The following is a 24,923-nucleotide window of genomic DNA, read 5'->3' on the forward strand; positions in this document are numbered from 1 at the left end:
CCCAGGCCTTGGCTGTGGCCACCGCCTTCTGCCTTCTTTCAGGGTCCGGGCTTGGCCCTGGGCGGTGGCCTTGGGCTCGGCTGCACCCAGCGTCCCTGCTACCTGATCGCAGGAGCCGACCCCCAGTGGTCTCCTGCGAGGCGCAGGCGCCCAAGGCCGGGAAAGCCTCGGGCGGCTTTCCCGGCCTTGGGCTCCGCCGCACCCCAACGTCCCTGCAACGGTTTCCTGGTGGGCGTGGTTTATGGGCGTGGCTTGGGCGTAGCGAAGGTGCGGTCAATTTGCATATTTGTCTATTATAAGGTAAGATGCTTCTTTGGTATCCCCAGAAAATGTGTTGGCGCTTGAGGGGAAATGTCATGGAAGGCAAGACACTGGTTATCCTAAAAAATGATTTTGGCTGGGATTTCCTTGCGAATGATCTTCCTGAAGAAGATCGTGTCACCACCAGGCCGAGCGGCCTGAGCTTTGGCGATCTCATCTGCCATGGTGGCCTCACTTCCGCAAGGCTGGGAGGCGGGGTGCGCAGCTCTGGGGGAGGAAGGAGCTGGGGAGCAGGCAGAACGGAAGCCTGCAGCCAAACTGTGCTGGGACCACTGCTCAGCGGCCCAGCTGGTTCTGTGCTTTCCTGTACCACTACTTTTTTATCTACTCATCTACCGATAGCCACTTGGGCTGTTTCCAGGTCTTAGCTATTGCAAATTGCAGGGCTATGAACTTAGGGGTGTATACATTCTTTCTGATTGGTGTTTAGGGTCTCTTAGGATATATTCCTAGAAGTGAAATCAATGGGTCAAATGGGAGTTCCATTTTTAATTTTTTTTGAGGAAACTCCATACTGTTTTCTACTGTGGCTGCACCAGTCTGCTTTCCTACCAGCAGTGTACTAGGGTTACTTTTCTCCACATGCTTGCCAGGACTTGTCATTTGTTGATTTGTTGATGGTAGCCATTCTGACAGGTGTATGGTGATACCACATTTTCATTTTAATTTGCAACTCTCTGATGATCAGTGACTTTGAATATATTTTCATATGTATTATGGTCTTCTGTATGTCTGCTTTGGACAAGTATGTATTTAGGTCCTTTGCCCATTTTAAAATTAGACTGTCTTCCTTTTGTTAAGTTGCATGAGTTCCTTTTATATTTTGGATATTAATCCTTTATCAGATGTATCATTGCCATATATGTTCTCCCATAAAGTGGGCTCCCTTTTCATTATGTTGATGGTTTCTTTTGCTGTGCAGAAGCTTTTTATTTTGATGTAGTCCCATTTGTTTATTTTCTCCTTAGTTTCCATTGCTGTAGAAGATGTATCAGCAACATATTGCTACAAGAGATGTCTGAGATATTGCTGCCTACAATTTATTCTAATATTTTTATGGTTTTACAACTTAGATTTAAATATTTTATCCACTTTGAATTCATTCTTGTGTATGGTTTATTCTTGATCATAGTATTTATTTACATTCCTTTGGTGGTCTAGTTTCATTATTTTACATGTAGCTGTCCAATTATCTCAACACCATTTATTGAAGAGACTGTCTTTATGCCATTGTATGCTCTTGCCTCCTTTGTCAAACATTAATTGCGCACGGTGGCTTGGGTTCTCTGTTCTGTTCCATTGATCTATGTGTGTGTTCTTGTGCAAATACCCTGGTGTTTTAAATACAGTGGCTTTGTAGTACAACTTAATATCTGGTGTTGTGATTCCTCCAGTTTGTTCTGGATAACAAAATTATACAGGTTTCAGGTACACAATTTTACAACACACCCTCTGTACACTATATTGTGTGTTCCTCCCCTCAAGCAAGTTCCCATTTATCCCCATTTATCCTTCTTATACCTTCCTTCACCTCTCCCAACCCAGGCAGATGGCTGGTCTTCTGTGTGTCTCCTCCTCCAGCTCCCCCCAAGTAATTAGCACAGTGTGATTCTCTGTGTCCATGTGTTTTTTCTCTCTCTTTGTTTAATGTATATATTTTTAAATTGTCACTGTAGCCACCTCCATCCTTCCTTTCATGGATCACTTTTGTAGGCTACTAGTACAGGGTTCCAGGGAAGAAAGTTGGGGCTTGGTACCCCCACTATGCTGCCAACCCTGCACTTAGAGAAAAAGTCAAAACAAATTATCATAACAATTAGCATCTGTACTTGGTAGATGGGCAAAGTGAGGGGGCTCAGCCTTAAAGAGTTGATATTGATAAAACCAAGGGCATCCATTGGCTAGTAATTTCCCTGCATGTTCATGCTTACCAGCTGCTCCTTGTAGAGGGACAGTGGGGACTCCCTGCCCAAGATGTACAACTAGCCCTTGAAGACAGATACCAGAACTTTCCTTTCCACATAATCCTGTCTCTTGGTGATGCAGTGACAAACAAATTCATACTCAGAGCTGTGCCAGAAACTGGTATGCTGGGTGAATATCAAGCCAAGGCTCTGTTTTATTTTGCACACTTCCCAATCCATGGTGAAGGCCTCAATGTTTAAATGAACATGGTAAAGGACTGCCTCAGATGGGATCTTGTAAATACCTCTGGACTTCATCCTGATGAAGTGGTTTTCCTGATGTTACTGTGGCCCAGGCCATGCTTGCCTGCAACTTCATTCAAGTAAATAAAGAGCTTCAAGGACATGCCATGAGTGGTGCCATCCTTGATGTTGGTCACCTTCCAGGGACCCCTTTCTTGAACTCAATTTCAACAATGTCAAGTTTGTTTGGACCTTTGGCCAGGTCCTGGGTCTTTGTGTTGTGGTCTGGAGGTGCTTGGTCCTTGAGGTCCTCCAGGATTCTAGCCTCATAGGTGATATACATGAAGTCTTTCCATGCTGCATGGGTCCTTAAAGGTGACTGGGATGGTGATTCCATGTTGCTTTATGTAGTCTATAAGATCTGGACCTGGTTGTAGAATGCAGGCATCCTCCAGGGAGTGATTACCTTAATTTGGGGAGGTGGGGAGGCGGAGGGGCAGTGAGTATCAGGTTAGCTTAAAACAGATCTGGTTATTCCCCTTTCCCATGGCACCTTGGGACACATACTTGACTCCCTCTCACTGGTGGTTCTCTACATCTTTGTGGGGATGCAGGGCCTGGCCAGAGAGGTGCCCAGGAGGAAGCGGTCTTCTACAGTGAACTAGACTGGATGGCAGGGCAAATGAAATTCACAAACTCTTTGTTGACATCCTTGATGAACACCTTTTTGTCCCCAAGCTTTAGCACTTTGCTTGTTTCCTTGAAGTTATCATTCTTACTGATTTGGGCCAGGCAGGCAATGACATCATAGCCTTGTTCCTGCAGCCACAGGAGAATGCAGGAGGTATCCAGGCCAACACTGTAAGCCAGAACCACCGAGACTTTGCTGGACACTGTCTGGGGTTGGCAGTGTGTGTTCTTGGCTTCTGGAATCTGTCGTCACCTCTTGGCAAAGCATTTGGGGTCCAGGTGGTAGTGACAGAGCAGGGCCAGTTGCAGTGGGTATCCTGCAAAATAAAACAGAGGCATGGCAAGTTTTTTTTTTTCTCTCTCTCTCTCTCTTTCCCCTCCCCCCTCAATATCTCCATACCCACTTCCTCAGCTGTCAGCTTGCTCTTAATGAATCCATTTCTATGTTGCTTGTTAGTTCATTTTGTTCATTAAATTTCACATATGAGTGAAACCATATGGTACTTGTCTTTCTTTGAGTGACTTATTTCACTTAGCATAATGTTCTCCAGTTCCATCCATGCTGTTGTAAAAATTAAACTTCTCTTCCTTTTTGTAGTTGAATAGTATTCCATTGTGTAAATATTAGTTTTATTATTCACTCATCTGCTGATAGACACTGGGCTGCTTTCAAATCTTGTTTGTTGTACATAACTCTGCAATGAACATAGGGGTGCAAGTATTTTTTCTAATTAGTGTTTTGGGTTTCTTTGGATAAATTCCCAGGAATGGAATTCCTGGGTCATAAGGCAGTTCTTCTTTTAATTTTTTGAGGACACTCCATACTGTGTTCTACAGTTGACTGCAGCAATCTGCATTCCCACCAATAGTGCCAAGGCTTTCCTTTTCTCCATACCCTCACCAGCACTTGTTGCTTTATTGAGGATAGCCATTCTTACAAGTGGTTTTAATTTGCATTTCTCTGATAGTTAGTGATATTGAGCATCTTTACATATGTCTTTTAGTGCTCTGTATGTCCTCTCTTTATGTTCTTCATAAATTTTGGATATTAACCCCTTATTAGATGTATTGCAAATATGTTCTCCCATTCAGTGAATTGTCTTTTCATTTTCTTGATGGTTTATTTGCTGTGCAAAAATTTTTAGTTTGATATAGTCCCATTTGTTTATTTTTTCTTTTGTTTTACTTGCCCAAGGACACATATTAGAAAAAAATATAGCTATAAGAAATGCCTGAGATTTTACTGCCTGTGTTTTCTTTGAAGATTATTATGGTTCTGTGTCTAACATTTTTTTTTTTACTTTTAAAATATTTTTATTTTTCAATTTCATTAACATACATTATTACATTAATTTCAGGTGTATACCCCAGTGATTAGACATTACATAACGCATTAAGTGGTCATCCCAATAAATCTAGTAGCCATCTAACACCATACATAGTTATTACAATATTATTGAGTATATCTCTTACGCTGTCCTTTACATCCCCATGACTATTCTGTACAACCAATTTGTACTTCTTAATCCCTTCACCTTTTTCAGCCATCATCCCAACCTCCCTTCTATCTGGCAACCAACAAAATCTAATCTGTATCTATGAGTTTGTTTTAGTTCTGCTTGTTCATTTTTTTTGTAGATTCAATTGTTGATAAATATATATTTGTTGCCATTTTATTATTCATATTTTTCTTTTTTTCAATCTTTAATTTCTTTTTGATTAAGGTATTACATATGTGCCCTCATCCCCCCAATAAACCCCCAAACCCACCCCACTCATGCCCTCACCCCCTGTTGTCTGTGTCCATTGGTTGGGCTGATATGCACGCATACAAGTCCTTTGGTTGATCTCTCCCCCTTACCCCCACCATCCCCTACCTTCCCTCTGAGGTTTGACAGTCTGATCGCTGCTTCACTGTCTCTGGATCTGTTCTGTTCATCAGTTTATGTTGTTCATTATATTCCATAAATGAGTGAGATGATGTGGTATTTATCTTTCTCTGACTGGCTTATTTCACTTAGCATAATGCTCTCCAGTTCTAACCATGCTGTTGCAAATGGTAACAATTTCTTCTTTTTTTACCGCAGCATAGTATTCCATTGTGTAGATGTATCACAGTTTTTGAATCCACTCATCCACTGATGGACACTCAGGCTGTTTCCAAATCTTAGCTACGGTGAATTGTACTCCTATGAACATAGGGGTGCATATATCCTTTCTGATTGGTGTTTCTAGCTTCTTGGGATATATTCCTAGAAGTGGGATCATTGGGTCAAATGGGAATTCCATTTTTAGTTTTTTGAGGAAACTCCATAATGTTCTCCATTCCCACCAGTAGTGCAAAAGGGTTCCCTTTTCTCTGCATCCTCATCAATACTTGTCCTTTGTTGATTTCTTGATAATATCCATTTTGACTGGTGTGAGATGATACCACATTGTCATTTAGATTTGCATCTCTCATATAATTAGTGACTTTGAACATGTTTTCATGTCTCTTGGCCTTCCTTATGTCTTCTTTCAAAAAGTATCTATTTAGGTCCTTTGCCCATTTTTTTTATGGGATTGTTTATCTTCCTTTTGTTAAGTTGTATGAATTCCCTGTAAATGTTGGAGATTAAACTCTTTTTGGTGATAACATAGGCAAATATGTTCTCCCATGCAGAGGGTGTTCTTGTTGTTTTGTTGATGGTTTCCTTTGCTGTGCAACAGCTTTATATTTTGATGTAGTTCCATTTGTTTATTTTTTCTTTAGTTTACATTGCCCTAGGAGCAGTATCAGTGAAGAAATTGCTTCGGCATATGTCTGAGATTTTGCTGCCTGTGGATTCCTCTAGTATTTTTATGGTTTACCGTCTTACATTTAAGTCCTTTATCCATTTTGAGTTTATTTTTGTGTATGGCGTAAGTTGGTGGTCCAGTTTCATCTTTTTGCATGAATCTGTCCAATTTTCCCAACACCATTTATTGAAAAGACTGTCTTGACTTCATTGTATGTTCATGCCTCCTCTGTCGAATATTAATTGAGCATAGTGGTTTGGGTCGATTTCTGGGTTCTCTATTCTATTCCATTGGTCTATATGTCTGTTCTTGTGCCAGTACCAGGATGTTTTAAGAACAGTGGCTTTGTAATACAGCTTGATATCTGGAATTGAGATCCCACCTACTTTGTTCTTCTTTCTCAGGATTGCTGCAGCTATTCAGAGTCTTTTTTTATTCCAGATGAATTTTTGGAGAGTTCTTTCTAGGTTTGTGAAATATGCCATTGGTATTTTAATGGGGATTATATTGATTCTATAGATTGCTGTGGGTAGTATGGACATTTTGATGATTTTGATTCTACCAATCCATGAACACGGTATGTTCTTCCAGCTATTTATGTCTTCCTCTATCTCTTTTTTCAGTGTCGTGTAGTTTTTCACATATAGGTCTTTTACCTCCTTAGTTAAATTTATTCCTAGGCATCTTAATTTTTTTGGTGCAATGGTAAATGGATTGCTTTTTTAGTTTCTCTTTCTGTAAGTTCACTATTGCTGTAAAGAAATGCCATAGAATTTTTGGCATTAATTTTGTATCTAGCTAGATTGCCAAATTCATTTCTTAAGTTTAATAATTTTTTATTGAGTTCTTAGGGTTTTCTATGTACAATATCATGTCATCTGCAAATAAGGACTGTTTTACTTCTTCTTTTCCAATTTGGATGCCTTTTATTTCTTCTTCTTGTCTGATCGCAATGACTAGTACTTCCAGCACTATGTTGAACAGGAGTGGTGAGAGTGGGCATCCCTGTCTTGTTCCTGTTCAAGTTATTTCTTCTTTTTGGATTGCTCCCTTTAGTATTATGAAGTGGCCTTCCTTACCTCTTTTTATGTCCTTCACTTTGAAATCTAATTTGTCAGATATAAGTATTGTTACCCCGTGTTTTTTTTTTCATTTCCATTCGCCTGAAAAACCTTTTTATATCCCTTCACCATCAGTCTGTGTGCGTCTTTTTTTCTGAGGTGGATTTCCTGTATACAGCAGATACATGGGTCTTGTTTTCTTATCCACTCAGTTACCCTATGTGTTTTGATTGGGGCATTCACATTTAAAGTTATTATTGATAGGTACTTGTTTGTCACCATTTTTATTCTTTACCCCTGTGTTCCTTCTTCACTTCTTTTTACAGAAGATCCTTCAGCATTTCTTGCATTGCTGGTTTGGTGGTAATAAACTCCCTTAGTCCTTTTTTGTCTGTGAAGCTCCTGATTCCACCTTCAATTTTGAATGATAGCCTTGCTGGGTATAGTATTCTTGGATTTAGTCCCTTGCTTTGCATCACTTTTTATATTTCATTCCATTCCCTTCTGGCCTGGTGTGTTTCTGTTGAGAAATCAGTTGATATTCTAATAGGAGATCCCTTGCAGGTAACTTTCTGTCTCTGTCTTGCAGCCTTTAAGATTCTTACTTTGTCGTTGGTGTTCGCCAATTTAATTATGATGTGTCTTGGTGTTGGTCTTTTGGGGTTCAACTTGTTTGGGACTCTACGTACTTTTTGGACTTGCATAGCTTTTTTCTTGCCAATATCAGGGAAGTTTTCTGTCATTATTTCTTCAAACAGGTTTTCTATTACTTGCTTCTCTTCCTCTCCTTCTGGTACCCTGATTATGTGAATGTTGTTTCATTTTATGGTGTCCCAATGCTCCCTTAGGCTTTACCCTTGCTTTTTAAGTCTTCTTTCCAGTTGCTGCTGTGTTTGTGTGTTTTTTCTACCTTGTCTTCTAATTCGCTAATGCGGTCCTCAGCCTCTTCTAGTTTACTGTTTAAGCCTTCCATTGTGTTTTTTATTGCAGGTATGTCATTCTTCATCTCCTCTTGGTTCCTTTTCATGTTGGTGACATTCTTATTCAGCTCCTTATAGTTCTCATTGAGTTGTGTGTATTTGTCATTGAGTTGTGTCTATTTGTCATCCAGCCGTTTAAACATCCTTATAACCATTACTCTGAATTCTTTCTCTGATATGCTGGTAGCCTCAATTTCATTTAACTCCCTTTCTGGTGATTCTTCTTTTTCTTTCCTTTGGGGATTGCTTTTTTGTCTTCCCATGTTTTGCTGTAAAATTTTAATTGTAGGTCCGATTGGTTTGATACTCAGGTTCTTTTGGGGATGGTGCTACTTGTGTGATCTCTCAGGTCTCCTGGGCTTGGTAATCTAGTGTAGCTCACTAGTTGAGCTATTGGGGTTCTCTTGATGTAAGTCTGTGAGCTAGAAAGGTATAACTGCGGTGTCTAGAAGTCAGCAGCCATGGAGGGGGGTGTCCCAATTTTTGCTATCTTGTGCCCTTGATTGAAATCACACGTGTCCAGCGGGGACTCACAGTGGCACCCAGGAACCGTCTGTTGGAGTGATGGGTCTCAGGAGGCCTGTGTTCTGGAAAGGCATGACTGTGGTGTCCGGAGTTCTGTAGCTGTGGGGTGGGCAGACTCAACTTTTGCTGCTGCACCTGTGGTGGATATGTGCACACTCCCAGTGGAGGATCACAGGGGCCCCGCTGTGCGTTTGCCAGCGTGGGGCGCTGAAGTACTCTGACGGGACCTGGTACTGAAGCCACGTAATTGAGGCGTCTGTGTGCAGGTATCTGGGATGAGTGAATTCAGAATTTCTACTGCCAGGGGGAGTGCATCCCTGTTTGTCCAAGATCACACCCAGCAGGGACTCACAGCAACTCCCACAAGCACTCTGTGGATAGATGGGCTCAGGGTGCCTGCCCATTGGAAGTGCACGTGCGGACTGGCAGTGCATTTGCCTGCTCAGAGCTCTGATGCACTTTGAGTGGCCCTGGCACTGAAGTTAAGCAGCTGGGATGTATGTGGGCAGTTATTCAGGAGGAAGGAGTTCAGAGTTTCTACTGCGAGGCAGCGAGTCCTTGTCTGTACAGGATCACACCCAGTAGGAGCTCAAAGCAGCTCCCAAGCTGACCCTGTGGATATATGGGCTCAGGGTGCCTGCCCTTTGGAAATGTGCAAATCTATGGTGGTGAGTTTGCCGGCACAGAGCTCTGACACACTTTGAGGCGCCCTGACACTGAAGTTACACTGCTGTGGTGTCTGTGCAGGTGTCTGGGATGAGTGAATTCAGAATTTCTACTGCCGGGGGCAGTGAGTCCCTGTTTGTCTAAGATCATACCCAGCCAGGACTTACAGCAGCTCCCACAAGTGCCCTGTGGATATATGGGCTCAGGGTGCCTTCCCTTTTGAAATGTGTGTGTCTGTGGCAGTGAGTTTGCCAGCACAGAACTCTGACGCACTTTGGGGGGCCCTGGCACTGAAGTTACACAGCTGGGGTGTCTGCGATCAGTTATTCAGGTAGAGGAAATTCAGAATTTCTACTGCGGGGCAGTGCGCCCTTGTCTGTAAAGAATCACACCAGAGGGGGCTCCCAGTGGCTCCCACGAGCTGCCTACAGAATGGTGTGCCCTGGCTGTCTGCGCAGCTGGAAACACGTGAAAGGAAGTAGTGTCTGGAGTTCTGCCACTGGGGAGGGGGAAGATGCACTTACTGCTGCTGAGCGGTGCACCTTTGGAGGTGGAGGTCCCAGGGTCTGTGGGTCTGTGGGTGGGGCAGCAGGATTTTGGCTGGAGTGGCTGCTGGGTTGCAGGCAGTGTCAAAGTCCTGTCTGGTTGGTGGTGCTGATGAGTTCCTAAAAAAGGCCGTTCTCCCCTTCAAGATGGCGTGGGCTCCGTGCTGGAGTCCCACCGTCTGGGGAGTGCCCACAGCGATGGTCGTCTCTCCTTGTCAAGGAGAGCCTGTCTGCCAGCACCTGCTGCTCCTGTGAGATTTAACTGTCCCTCCCTCACTCACACACACCACACACATCCACACACTCTCCTTTCACACCCTCACTCACACACACCACACACATCCACACACTCTCCTTCACACCCTCACTCACTCACACCCTCTCCCTCACCTCTGTCCTGCCAGCCGCCATCTTTTTCCTCACCATAGATTTCTTGACATTAATTTTGTATCCTGCTACATTGCTGAATTCGTTTATTAAGTCTAATAATTTTTTGATGAAGTCTTTAGGGTTTTTTATGTCCAGTATCTTGTCATCTGCAAATAATGACAATTTTACATCTTCTTTTTCAATTTGGATGCCTTTTATTTCTTCTTGTCTGATCACAATATCTAGCACTTCCAGTACTATGTCGAACAGGAGTGGTGAAAGCGGGCATCCCTGTCTCATTCTTGTTCTTAGGGGAACTGGTTTTAGTTTTTGTCCAATGAGTATGATGTTGGCTGTAGTTTGTCATATAAGGCTTTTATTATGTTGAGGTATAATCACTCTATTCCCACATTGCTGAGTGTTTTTTTATCAGAAAAGGGTGTTGGATTTTGTCAAATGCCTTTTCTGCATTAATTGATATGATTATGTGATTTTTGACTCTCAATTTATTTATGTGATGTATCACGTTTATTGATTTGTGGATATTGCTCCAGCCTTGCATCCCTGGAATAAATCTCACTTGGTCATGGTGTATCATCTTTCTAATGTAATGCTGGATCCAGTTTGCTAGAATTTTGTTGAGGATTTTAGCATCTATGTTCATCATAGATATTGGCTTGTACTTCACTTTTTTGTTGTGTCTTTATCTGGTTTTGGGATTAGAGTAATACCTAATAGAATGAGCTTGGAAGTGTTCCTTCCTCTTGAATTTTTTTGAATAGTCTGAGAAGGATAGGTTTTAGATCTTCTTTGAATGTTTGGTAACCATCCGGTTCAGGCTTTTGCTTGCTGGAAGCTTTTTTTTTTTATTAATATATTTTATTGATTTTTTACAGAGAGGAAGAGAGAGGGACAGAGAGCCAGAAACATCGATGAGAGAGAAACACCGATCAGCTGCCCCCTGCACACCCCCCACTGGGGATGTGCCCGCAACCAAGGCACATGCCATTGACCGGAATCGAACCTGGGACCCCCGAGTCCGCAGGCCGACGCTCTATCCACTGAGCCAAACCGGTTTCGGCGCTGGAAGCTTTTTGATTACCATTTCAATTTCATCAGTAGTTAACAACTTATTCTGTTTTTTTTATTCTTTCTGATTGAGTTTTGGAAGATTGTATTTTTCTAGGAATATGTCCATTTTGTTGAGGTTGTCCAGTTTGTTGGAGTAGAGTTGTTCATAGTATATTTTACAATCCTTTGTATATCTGTGGGGTCAGTTGTTACTTTACCTCTTTCATTTCTGATTTTGTTTATTTGGGCCCTCTCACTTTGTTTCTTGCTGAGCCTGGCTCGAGGTTCATCAATCTTTTTTATCCTTTCAAACAATCAGCTCTTGGTTGTATTGATCTTTTGTATTTTTTTTTTGTCTCTATTTCATTTATTTCTGCTCTTTACTTTGTTATTTTCTTCCTTCTTGTTACTGTGGGCTTTTCTTGTTGCTCTCTTTCTAATTCTTTAAGTTGCATGGTTAGGGAATTTATTACCGTTTTTTTCTTTCTTTCTTTCTTTCTTTCTTTCTTTCTTTCTCTCTTTTTTTTTTTTTTTTTTTTTTTGAGATAGGCCTCTAGAGCTATAAATTTCCCATCTCAGGTATGTTTTCATTGTGTCCCATAGATTTTGGATTGTTGTGTTTTCATTGTCATTTGTTTCCAGGATGCTTTTTATTTCTTCTTTGATACATTTGGTAACCCACACATTGTTTAGTAGCATGCTATTTACCCTGCAAGTGTTTGATTTTTTTCATTGTTTTTATTGTAGTTGATTTCTAATTTTATGCAATTGTGATCTGAAAAGATGCTTGTTATGATTTCTATTTTCTTGAATTTGAAGAGACTTTGCCTGTGTCCTAAGATGATGTCTATCATTTTTTAAAATTTATTTATTGATTAAGGTGTTACGTAATCCTTATTCCCTCATTACTCCCCCCATCCCCCAATGGACACAGACAACAGGGGGTTGAGGGCATGAGTGTGTTCTATCTTTGAAAATGTCCCATGTGTACTTGAGAAGGATGTATATTTTGTAACTTTGGGGTGAAATGTTCTGAAGATGTCAGTTAAGACCATCTGATCTAGTGAGACCTTGAGGATGGCCGTTTCTTTCCTGGTTTTTCATTTAGAGGATTTATTCAGTGGTGTCAGTGGCATATTAAAGTCCCCTACTATGATTGTATCACTGTTGATCTCTCCCTTGATATCTTCCTGAAGTTGTTTTATGTATTTGTGTGCTCCTGTATTGGGTGCATATATGTTTACCAGAGTTATATCCTCTTGATGAATTGCTCCCTTTATTATTATGAAGTGACCCTCCTTATTTTTTGTTATGGCCTTTTCTTTGAGGTCTATTTTGTCAGATATAAGTATTGCAACCCCCGCTTTTTTCTCATTTCCATTTGCCTGAAAAAAAATTTTTCCACCCCTCACTATCAGCCTGTTTGAATCCTTTGTTCTGAGGTGGGTCTCTTGTAGACAGAAAATATATTGGTCATGTTTTCTTAGCCATTCAGCTACCCTATGTCTTTTGATTGGAGCATTTAGTCCATTTACGTTTAATGTTATTATTGATAAGTACTTGTTTGTTGCCATTTTTATTCTTTATGTTTGTGTCCCTTCTTGCTTTTCTGTTTCTTCTTTTTACAGCCATCCCTTTAGCATTTCTTGTATTGCTGGCTTGGTGGTAATAAACTCTCTTAGCCCTTATTTGTCTCTTAAACTCCTGATTCCACCTTCACTTTTAAATGATATCTTTGTTGGGTAGTATTCTTGGATTCAGTCTCTTGCTTTGCATGACTTTTTAGATTTCATTTCATTCCTTTCTGGCCTGATGTGTTTCTTTTGAGAAATCAGTTGATATTCTAATGGGAGAACCCTTGTAGATAACTTTCTGTCAGCCTTTAAGATTCTCACTTTGTCATTGATGTTTGCCAATTTAATTATGATGTGACTTTGTGCTGTTCTTTTTGGGTTCATCTTGTTTGGAACTCTATGTGCTCCTTGGACTTATGTGTTTTTTGTTTTGTTTTGTTTTGTTTTTCCTTGTCAAGATCAGGGAAGTTTTCTGTCATTATTTCTTCAAACAGGTTTTCTATTCCTTTCTCTACTTCCTCTCTGTCTGGTACCGCTATTATGCAGATGTTGTTTCATTTTGTGTTGTCCAAAAGCTCTCTTAAGCTCTCCTCCTGCTTTTCAAGTTTTCTTTTCATTTGCTGCTGTGTTTGTGTGTGTTTTCCTACCTCGTCTTCTAATTCTCTGATGTAGTCCTCAGCCTCTTCTAGTCTACTGTTTAATCCTTCCATTGTGTTCTTTATTGCAGCTATGTCATTCTTCATTTACTCTTGGTTCCTTTTCATGTTGGTGATATTCTCATTCAGCTCCTTGTAATTCTCATTTAGTTGTGTGTATTTGTCACCCAGCCATTTGAGCATCCTTATAACCATTACTCTGAATTCTTTCTCTGACATGTTACTTGCCTCTATTTCATTTAATTACTTTGCTGGTGATTCCTCTTTTTCTTTCCTTTGGGGATTGTTTTTTTACTCACTATTTTTGTTGTAACATTTTAATTGTTTCTGTGTCTTAGATCCAACTGCTTTGCTACCAAGGTTCTTTTGGGGGTGGTGCTACTGTTGCAGTCTCTCAGTTCTCTTTGGTTTGATGATCTATCCAAACTCCCTACTTAAGCTATTTGGGTTCTCTTGATGTATTTGGATCTTGAATGTTAGTTTCTTATTCATGAGTGAAATCTCATCACAGGTTGGCGATGTGACTGTCCCCTGGCTTTATTGTGTAAGCTGTTTTGGATGTGATTGTGGTTCTGGCTCTTGTGGAACAGGTTGTCTGAGGTCTCTCTGGTATGTGCTCACTGTGTGTTCCCAGAGTCCACAGCTTGGGATATGGAGTCTTGGGGTCTGAGGCTCAGGTACTGTGACTTTGGCCTGTGTGGTGTGATGCTTGCTAGAATAGCATCACTCTGAAACTCACTACGAGTGTCCTGGAGACTGTGGCAGTGGAGGGGGGGTTGTCTCATAGTCTGTGGTTGAGGCAGTGGAACTCTGGCTGAATGATTCCCCTCTCTGTATCATGAGAGTGTTCAGGATCCAGCAGCTGGGGTGTGAGAATCTTGGAGACTGTGGATGAAACAATGTGACCTTGTTCAGGGAGGTAAGTCCTCATTAACTCACCAAGCTGTCCAGAGGTAGGCATCCAGAAGGGGGATTTCATGGATCCTGCTAAGGGAGCTGTGCGCCCTTGGTTGGAGAGGCACACACCCTGTGGCAGCTCACAGAGCAGCCCAGAAGCCATCTGCAAGGAATGTGCACATGTGGGGCCCACACACTGGATCAGAGAAATTGTGGTTGTGCCTCCATCCCTGTGGAGGGAGAAGTCCTAGTTTCTATTTTGGGGGATGTGCACCCTTGGTTGGATATGCATGGCCAGTGGCTGCTTACAGAGGTGCCCTGGAGCTGTCTGCTGGGGTACTGGGCTCTGGGGGCCTGTGTAATGGAGTGGGTCTACCGTGGGGACTGGATACCAGTGCCAGGGTTGTGCCTTACAGTGGCTCAGAGAAGCACCCAGTGGCCACCTACCTGGGCAGCAGGCTCAGAGGGCTTGTGCTCAGGATCAGTGTGACTGCAGTGACCAGAGGTTCACAGCTGAGGAGGGAGAAGTTTGAGTTTCTGCTGCCAGGGCCTTTTGCCCTTTTTTTGGATATGAGTGTGCATAGTGGCAGCTCACAGTGGCACCTGGGAGTTGCCTGCTGGGGCAGCAGCTTCAGGGGGCCTGCATGCTAAAACCACGCAACCGTGGTGTCTGTGGGTAGGCAGGCAGAAAGGAGGAAATCCAAATTTCTACTGTGGGGGCCATGCACCCTTGTTTGAAGATGGGCACACCCAGTGGGGCTCAAGGAGGCACCCAGGAGCCACCTATAGGGGCAGCAGGCTCAGTAGGCCTCCATGTAGGAAAGGCGCAACTGCAGTGTCTGGAGGTCAGCATACAGGGAGGGGTAAGTCCCTATTTTTGCTGCCTTGTGCCCTTGCTTGAATTTGCACATGCCCTGTGGGACCTCACAGAGGCACCCAAGAGCCGCCTTTGTGGTGGTGGGTTCAGGAGGCCTGCACTCTGGAAAGGTGCGACTGTAGTGCCTGGAGGGCAGCAACTGTGAAGTAGGAAGACTCCGTTTTTGCTGCCGGGGCCTTGAGGCCTTGGTTGGATTTGCACACGCCCAGCTGTGGCTCACAGAGGCATCCAGGGGCTGTTTGCCAGGTTGGTTCATTCAGAGGGTCCCTTGTGCTGAAGCCACATCATCGAGGTGTCTGTGGGCAGACAGCTGGGATGGGGGGAAGTCCAAATTTCTACTGCTGGGACTGTGCGCCCTTGTTTGGGTATGAGCAGGCCTAGCAGGGGCTCACAGAGGCACCCAGGAGCTGCCTTTGGGGTGGTGGGCTCAGGAGGCCTGTGTGCTGTAAAGGCATGACTTTGGTGTCTGGAGGTCAGCAGCTGTGGAGTGGGAAGACTCAGTTTTTGCTGCCTGGGCCTCCCACCCTTGGTTGGATTCACTCATGCCCAGTGGCGGCTCACAGAGGCACCCAGAGTCCATTTGCCAGGGCGGTGTATTCCAAGTCGCATGACTGAGGTGTCTGTGGGAAGGCAGCTGGCAAGGGGGAATTCAGAATTTCTATTGATGGGGCCATGCACCCTTGTTTGGATAAGAGCATGCCCAGCAGGGCCTCAGAGCGATACCCAAGAGCAGCCTGTAGGGTGGTGGGCTCAATCCTGCATGCTGGGAAGGCAGAGCTTAGGTGTCCGGAGGTTGGCTGCTGGGGAGGGGGAAGTCACAATTACTGCTGCAGGAACCGTGCACCCTTGGAGGTGGAAGTCCTAGAGTCTGCAGGTCTGTGGGTGGGGCAGCAGGATTTCGACTGGAGTGGCTGCAGGGTCATGAGCATGTCCAAGGGCAGTCTGGGTGGTGGTGCTGATGAGTTCCTAGAAGAGGCTGCTCTCCCCTTCAATATAGTGTGGGCTCCGTGCCCGAGCCCCTCAGCCCAGGGAGTGCCCGCAGTGGTGGCAGGTGCTCCCTGTCTAGGAGAGTTTGGTCTGCCAGCTCCTGCTAGTCCTGCCAGATTTAACTGTCCATTACTCACTCTCTCACACACACACCACACATCCACACACTCTCCTTTCACTCCCTTTCACTTACACCCTCTCCCTCACCTCCATCCTGCCAGCCACCATCTTCCCTCCACTTTTTACATATTTTTAAGCAACGCCTTTTAAATCAAGTGCAAATAGTAGATAACTTTGAGGCAGGCAAATAGCAGTGAGAGGAGTAAATAGATTTGAGGGATACTTAAGAGACATAAATGACAAAGACTTGTCAACTAATACTTTGAAGTGTATGAGAGGGAGTGGAGAAGCATGACCACTAGTCCTCAGGCTTGAGTAATATTTTTGTTGTGGAAAGTATAACATATGTCTCCTTTTCCCCACTTTGACCTCTTCGCACCCACTGCCAGGCATATAAGGCTTTTGGTTGAACTCATCCCCAACTTCTACCCTCGCCTGCCCTCCCTCTGAGGTTTGACAGTCTGTTTGATGCTTCTGTATCTCTGGATCTATTTTTGTTCATCAGTTTATGTTGTTCATTATACTTCACAAATGAATGAGATCATGTGATCTTTATCTTTTTCCTACTGGCTTATTTCACTTAGCATAATGTTCTCCAGGTTCATCCATCCTCTTGTGAATGGTAAGAGTGCTTTCTTTTTTACAGTAGCATAGTATTCCATTGTGTATATGCACCACAGTTATTGAATCCATTTATCTGCTGATGGGCCCTTAGGCTGTTTCCAAATCTTAGCTATTGTAAATTGAGTGGCTATGACCTTAGGGGTACATATATTCTTTGTGATTGGTATTTCTGATTTCTTAGGATATATTCCTATAAGTGGGATTACTGGGTCAAATGGGAGTTCCATTTTTAATTTTTTTAGGAAACTCCATACTGTTTTCCACAGTGGCTGCACCAGTCTGCATTCCCACCAGCAGTGCACCAGGGTTTGTTTGTTTCTTTCTTCACTTTCTCAGCAGCATTTGTCATTTGTTGATTTGTTGATGATAGCCATTCTTTTTTTTTTTTTCAATTTTTTTATTAAGGTATTATATGTGTACATATCTTACCATTGCCACCCCCTACCCCACTCCCATATATGCCCTCACCCCCCAGAGTTTTGCATCCATTGGTTATGCTTATATGCATGCATACAAGTCCTATGAATGATCTCTTATCTCCCCCACCTCTCCCTAACTTTCCCCCTGTAATTTGACAGTCTGTTTGATGCTTTACTGTCTCTGTATCTGTCTTTTTGTTCAAGTTTATAATGTTCTTTATTATCCATAAATGAGTGAGATCATGTAGTATTTTTCTTTCATTGACTGGCTTATTTCACTTAACATAATGTTCTCCAATTCCATCCAGGTTGCTGCAAATGATGAGAATTCCTTCTTTTTTATGGCAGCATAGTATTCCATTGTGTAGATGTACCACAGTTTTCTGATCCAGTCATCTGCTGATGGGCACCTAGGCTGTTTCCAAATCTTAGCTATGGTGAATTGTGCTGCTATGAACATAGGGGTGCATATATCCTTTCTGATTGGTGTTCTAGTTTCTTCGGATATATTCCCAGGAGTGGGATTACTGGGTCAAATGGGAGTTCCATTTTCAGTTTTTTGAGGAAACTCCATACTGTTCTCCACAGTGGCTGCACCAGTCTGCATTCCCACCAGCAGTGCACGAGAGTTCCTTTTTCTCCGCATCCTCGCCAACACTTGTCGTTTGTTGATTTGTTGATGATAGCCATTCTGACAGGTGTGAGATGGTACCGCATTGTTGTTTTGATTTGCATCTCTCGGATAATTAGTGATGTTGAGCATGTTTTCATGTGTCTCTTGGCCTTCCTTCTGTCTTCCTTTGAAAAGATTCTATTTAGGTCTGTTGCCCATTTTTTTATTGGGTCATTTATCTTCCTTTTATTAAGTTGTATAAGCTGCCTGTAGATGTTGGAGATTAAACCTTTATCAGTGATGCCATTTGCAAATATGTTCTCCCATGCAGTAGGCCTTCTTGTTGTTTTGTTGATGGTTTCTTTTGCTGTGAAAAAGCTTTTTATTTTGATGTAGTCCCATTTGTTAATTTTCTCTTTAGCTTCCATAGCCCAAGGGGCAGTGTCAGTGAAGAATTTCTTTTGGCATATGTCTGAGATTTTGCTGCCTGTGAATTCCTCTAGTATTTTTATGGTTTCCCGTCTTATGTTTAAGTCCTGTATCCATTTTGAGTTTATTTTTGTGTATGGCGTAAGTTGGTGATCAAGCTTCATTTTTTTGCATGTATCTGTCCAATTTTCCCAACACCATTTATTGAAGAGACTGTCTTGACTCCATTGTATGTTCATGCCTCCTTTGTCAAATATTAATTGAGCATAGTGGTTTGGGTTGATATCTGGATTCTCTATTCTGTTCCACTGATCTATATGTCTGTTCTTGTGCCAGTACCAGGCTGTTTTGAGAACAGTGGCTTTGTAATACAGCTTTAAATCTGGTATTGAGATCCCGCCTACTTTATTCTTCTTTCTCAGGATTGCTGTGGCTATTCGGGGTCTTTTTTTATTCCAGATGAATTTTTGGAGAGTTCTTTCAAGGTCTGTGAAATATGCCATTGGTATTTTAATGGGGAGTGCATTGAATCTATAGATTGCTTTGGGTAGTATGGACATTTTAATGATGTTGATTCTGCCAATCCATGAACATGGTATGTTCGTCCATCTGTTTACGTCTTCCTCTATCTCTTTTTTCAGTGTCCTGTAGTTTTCCGCGTATAGATCTTTTACCTCCTTAGTTAAGTTTATTCCTAGGTATCTTAATTTTTTTGGTGCGATGGTAAATGGGATTGCCTTTTTAGTCTCTCTGTCTGTAAGTTCACTATTGGTGTATAGAAAGGCCATAGATTTCTTGGCATTAATTTTGTATCCTGCTACATTGCAGAATTCATTTATTAAGTCTATTAGTTTTTTGACGGAGTCTTTCGGATTTTTTATGTACAATATCATGTCTTCTGCAAATAAAGACAGCTTTACTTGTTCTTTTCCAATTTGGATGCCTTTTATTTCTTCTTCTTGTCTAATTGCAATGGCTAATACTTCAGTACTATGTCAAACAGGAGTGGTGAGAGTGGGCATCCCTGTCTTGTTCCTGTTCTTAGGGGAAATGTTTTTAGTTTTTGTCCATTGAGTATGATGTTTGCTGTGGGTTTATCATATATAGCTTTTATTATGTTGAGGTATGAGCCTTCTATTCCAACCTTGTTGAGAGTTTTTATCAAGAAAGGGTGTTGGATTTTGTCAAATGCTTTTTCTGCATCAATTGATATGACTATGTGATTTTTATCTCTCAATTTGTTTATGTGATGTATCACGTTTATTGATTTGCGGATATTGTACCATCCTTGCATTCCTGGGATAAATCCTACTTGGTCATGGTGTATGATCTTTCTGATGTACTGCTGGAGCCGATTTGCTAGAATTTTGTTGAGGATTTTGGCATCTATGTTCATGAGAGATATTGGTCTGTAATTCTCTTTCATTGTGTTGTCTTTATCTGGTTTTGGTATTAGGGTGATGCTGGCTTCATAGAAGGAGCTTGGAAGTGTTCCTTCTTCTTGAATTTTTTGGAATAGTCTGAGGAGGATAGGTTTTAGTTCTTCCTTGAATGTTTGGTAAAACTCTCCTGTGAAGCCATCAGGCCCCGGGCTTTTGTTTGCCGGAAGCTTTTTGATGACTGCTTCAATTTCGTCCATAGTTATTGGGCTATTGAGCTATTTAGATTCTTCTTGATTGATTTTTGGAAGGATATATTTTTCTAGGAATATGTCCATTTCCTCCAGGTTGTCCAGTTTGTTTGAATAGAGTTGTTCATAGTATTTTGTAACAATCCTTTGTATCTCAGCGGGGTCTGTTGTTATTTCACCTCTTTCATTTCTGATTTTGTTTATTTGGGTCCTCTCTCTTTGCTTCTTGGTGAGCCTGGCTAGAGGTCCATCAATCTTGTTTATCCTTTCAAAGAACCAGCTCTTGGTTTTGTTGATCTTTTGTATTGTTTCTTTGGTCTCTATGTCATTTATCTCCGCTCTGATCTTTGTTATTTCCTTCCTTCTGGTTACACTGGGCTTTTCTTGCTGCTCTTTTTCTAGCTCTTTGAGTTGTAGGGTTAAGTGATTTATTACCATTGCTTCTTGTTTTTTGCAATAGGCTTGTAGAGCTATGAACTTCCCTCTCAAGACTGCTTTCGCTGTGTCCCATAGATTTTGGATTGTTGTGTTTTCATTGTCATTTGTTGCCATGATGTTTTTTATTTCTTCCTTGATCTCTCTGGTGACCCAGTCCTTGTTTAATAGCATGCTGTTTAGTCTCCATGTGTTTGATTTCTTTGGATTGTATTTATTGTAGTTGGTTTCCAGTTTTATGCCATTGTGATCTGAGAAGATGCCTGATATAATTTCTATCTTCTTGAATTTGAAGAGACTTTGCCTGTGACCCAGCATATGGTCTATCTTTGAAAATGACCCATGTGCACTTGGGAAGAATGTATATTCTGTGGCTTTGGGGTGAAATGTTCTGAAGATGTCAATTAATTCCATCTGGTCTAGTGATTCATTTAGGATTGCTGTTTCTTTGCTGATTTTTTGTTTAGAGGATTTGTCCAGTGGTGATAGTGGGGTATTAAAATCTCCTACTATGATTGTATTGCTATTAATCTCTCCCTTGAAATCCTCCAGGAGTTTTTTTATGTATTTGGGTGCTCCTATATTGGGAGCGTATATGTTTACCAGAATTATTTCTTCTTGTTGGATTTCTCCCTTTAGTATTATGAAGTGGCCTTCTTTATCTCTTGTTATGGCATTTACTTTGAGGTCTATTTTGTCAGATATAAGTATTGCTACCCCAGCTTTTTTTTTCATTTCCATTTGCCTGAAAGATATTTTTCCATCCCTTCACTTTCAATCTGTGTGAGTCTCTTGTTCTGAGGTGGGTCTCTTGTAGACAGCATATATATGGGTCGTGTTTTTTTATCCATTCAGCTATTGGATATCTTTTGATTGGAGCATTTAGTCCATTTACATTTAAAGTTATTACTGAAAGGTATTTGTTTGTAGTCATATCTATTTTTGTGTCTGTATTCCTTCTTACCTGTTTATTTCTTCTTTTTATAGTATACCCTTTAGCAATTCTTGCATTGCTGGTTTGGTGGTGATAAACTCCTTGAGCCTTTTTTTGTCGGCAAAGCTCCTAATTTCCCCTTCAATTTTGATTGATAGTCTTGCTGGATATAGTATTCTTGGATTCAGTCCTTTGCTTTCCAACACTTTGTATACCTCCTTCCATTCACTTCTAGCTTGTTGTGTTTCTGTTGAGTAATCATTTGACAATCTGATGGGTGTTCCTTTGTAGGTAACTCTCTGTCTCTCTCTTGCTGCCTTTAAGATTCTCTCTTTATCATTCATATTTGCCATTGAAATTATGACATGTCTTGGTGTGGGTCTTTTGGGGTTGATCCTGCTTGGGACTCTCTGTACTTGCGTAACTTTTATCTTTCCCATATCCGGGAAGTTTTCTGTCATTATTTCTTCAAATAGATTTTCTAATCCCTGCTGCTCTTCTTGTCCTTCTGGCAGCCCTATTACACGTATGTTACTTCGTTTCATGTTGTCCCGAAGCACCCTTAGGCTTTCCTCCTGCTTTTTAATTCTTTTCTCCAATTGCTGTTCAGATTGAGCTTGTTTCTGTACCTGATCTTCTAACTCACTAATTCGGTCCTCTGCATCTTGTAGTCTACTGTTGAAACTTTCCATGGTGTTTTTGATTGTAGCTATATCACTTCTCATTTCTTCCTGATTCTTGCATAAGTTGTTGATTTTCTCATCCATCCGATGTATAAATTCCACGACCATTACTCTAAACTCCTTTTCGGTCATGTTGCAAGCTTCAGTTTCACTGATTTCCTTTCTTGGCGACTCCACATTTTCTTTCCTCTGTGAGTTATTTCGTTTCCCCATTCTGGCTATCACCAGAAAGCTCAAGCTTCCGTTTGCGTGGACCTGGGCCGTGTGCTGTGGGGACTTCGCTCCACCCGAGTTTCACTGAAGTGCTCTGACACTAGGGCGTGTGGCTGCCTTTGGTTGGTGGGAACCAGATTTGCCCAGGGTCAGTGTCCCCAGTGTTCCGTGTGGTCTCGTGTGCACACTTAGAATCAGGGGCCCTGTCTGCACCACACTGTTGGTATGTGCCGAAAATGAGATCCTTAGCATGTGCCAGGAGTCAGAGTTTCCCTGTTTCTGCACCAAGACTCGAGTGTCAGAGTCTCTGTTGCCTTGTGCGGTTTCTCATTGAGAATCAGGGTCCCTGTGTGTGCATGCACCAACAATTGGGGTCGCTGGCTCTTAGTGTGAATGCGCTGTGAGTCAGGGATCCCAGGCAGCTGTGTCCAGCATGCCAAATTCCCTGAAGTGGAGCTGCGTCCTGTGTGTGCTCTCTCTACTGAGCCAAACCGGGTAGGGCGCTCACTCTTAATTTCCTGAAGGTGAGCTGGCTCCGTGCACTCTCCCGAAGTCCTGGAAGGGGGGCGGTGTCCGTCCTGCGCGCCAAATTCCCCAAAGGGGAAGCCCCTCTGTGCAAGCACTAAGATTCCCCGAAGGGGGAGCTGTGACCCGCAAGCCAAATTCCCCCAAATTCTCCGAAGGGGAGCCCTCTGTGCACACTGACAGATTTCCCCAACAGGGAGCTGCTTCTGTCCCGCACGCGCCAAATTCCCTGAGGGGGAGCGAGTCCCTGCGCAAAGTTCTGCGGCTTGGGCGAGGGGCGGGTCTTTCAGTTGAAATGGCCCTGTCTGTGCGCCTGCGGGGAGGGGGATAGGCTCTTTGACTCACGGAATTCTGCCGGGAAGTCTGGATTCTTGTTGTCTGTTGGTCTGAAGCTGTGATAGCAGTTCTCTGTCCCCAGTGGCTGCAGGGTCCTGGTTTGTGTCAGAAGCCAGGATCCGAGTCTCAGGCAGCTCTGTTTCTCAAGATGGCGTGGTCTCCGTGTCCGCAACAGCCGCGGAGATGTGTCCGCTTTGTGCATAGGGCTCCTCCGTCTAGGACTGCCCGGTTAGGCAGCCCCTTGGAAGACCTGCAGAATCTAACTGACCCTAGCTCACACACGCACACACACACACCACACACGTCTACACTCTCCTCTATGGGTTCCTCACTCACACTCTCTCTCTCCCTACCTTCCTGCCGGTCGCCATCTTCCCGGAAGTCTCGATGATAGCCATTCTGAGAGGTATAAGATGATACCTCATTGTGGATTTGATTTGCATCTCTTGCAATGATTAGTGACTTTGAGCATTTTTTCATATACCTTGTGAACTTCTGTATGTCCATGTTGGAAAAGTGTGTATTTAGGTCATGTGTACATATTTTTTTTTAATTTTTTTTATATATATTTTATTGATTTTTTACAGAGAGTAAGAGAGAGGGATAGAGAGTTAGAAACATCGATGAGAGAGAAACATCGATCGGCTGCCTCCTACACACCCCCTACTGGGGATGTGCCCGCAACCAAGGTACATGCCCTTGACCAGAATCGAACCTGGGACCCTTGAGTCCGCAGGCTGAAGCTCTATCCACTGAGCCAAACCGGTTTCGGCAATATATTTTTTTATTGGATTGTTTATCTTCCTTTTGTTAAGTTGTATGAGTTCCCTATAAATTTTGGAGATTAACCCCTTATCTGTGATAATATTGGCAAATATGTTCTCCCATGCAGTGGGCTCTCTTCTTGTTTTGTTAATGGTTTCTTTTGCTGTGAAGAAGCTTTGTATTTTGATGTAGTCCCACTACTTTATTTTCTCATTAGTTTCCATTGTCCTAGGAGATGTAACAATAAAGATATTACTATGACATATGTCTGATATTTTGCTGCTTATGGATTCTTCTAAGATTTCTATGGTTTCTCATCTTAAGTCCTTTATCCATTTTGAGGTTATTTTTGTGTATGGTGTAAGTTGGTGATCTAGTTTCATTTTTTTTGCATGTATCTGTCCAATTTTCCCAACATCATTTATTGAATAGACTATGTTGACTCCATTGTATGCTCTTGCCTCCTTTGTCAAATATTAATTGAGCATAATGGCTTGGGACTATTTCTGGGTTCTCTGTTCTGTTCCATTAGTCTATATATCTGTTCTTCTGTCAGTGCCACGATGTATTGAGAATAGTGGCTTCACTATTGTATACTTTATTCTATTCCCTTCTGGCCTGGTTTGTTTCTGTTGTGAAATCAGTTGATAGTCTAATGGGAGATCCCTTGTAGTTAACTTTCTCCCTCTCTCTGGCAACTTTTATGATTCTTACTTTGACGATGACATTTGCCATTGTAATTACGTGTCTTGGTGTGGGTCTTTTTGGGTTCATCTTCTTTGGGCCTCTGTCCTTTTGGTCTTGTGTGACTTTTTTCCTTCCAACATCAGGGAGTTTTTCTGTCATTATTTCTTCAAACAGGTTTTCTGTTCTTGCTCAGCTTCCTCTCCTTTTGGCAACCCTATTATGCAGATGTTGTTTCATTTTGTATTGTCCCACAGCTCTCTTAGACTCTCTTCTCGTTTTTTAAGTATTTTTTTTCCAGGTCCTGTTCTGCTTGGATGTTTTTCTCCTTGTCTTCTGTCAGCTTCTTCTATCCTCCAGTTGAAACCT

General features: G+C 42.3%; 1 pseudogene; it reads right to left on the reverse strand.

Moving 5' to 3' along the window:
- Window positions 1–2,015: 2,015 nt before the first annotated feature.
- The window catches only part of LOC103303965 (argininosuccinate synthase-like), a 125,605-nt pseudogene continuing 102,697 nt past the window's right edge, over window positions 2,016–24,923 (reverse strand).

The sequence above is a fragment of the Eptesicus fuscus genome, chromosome 3 (assembly GCF_027574615.1).
Source record: "Eptesicus fuscus isolate TK198812 chromosome 3, DD_ASM_mEF_20220401, whole genome shotgun sequence".
Classification (NCBI taxonomy): domain Eukaryota; kingdom Metazoa; phylum Chordata; class Mammalia; order Chiroptera; family Vespertilionidae; genus Eptesicus; species Eptesicus fuscus.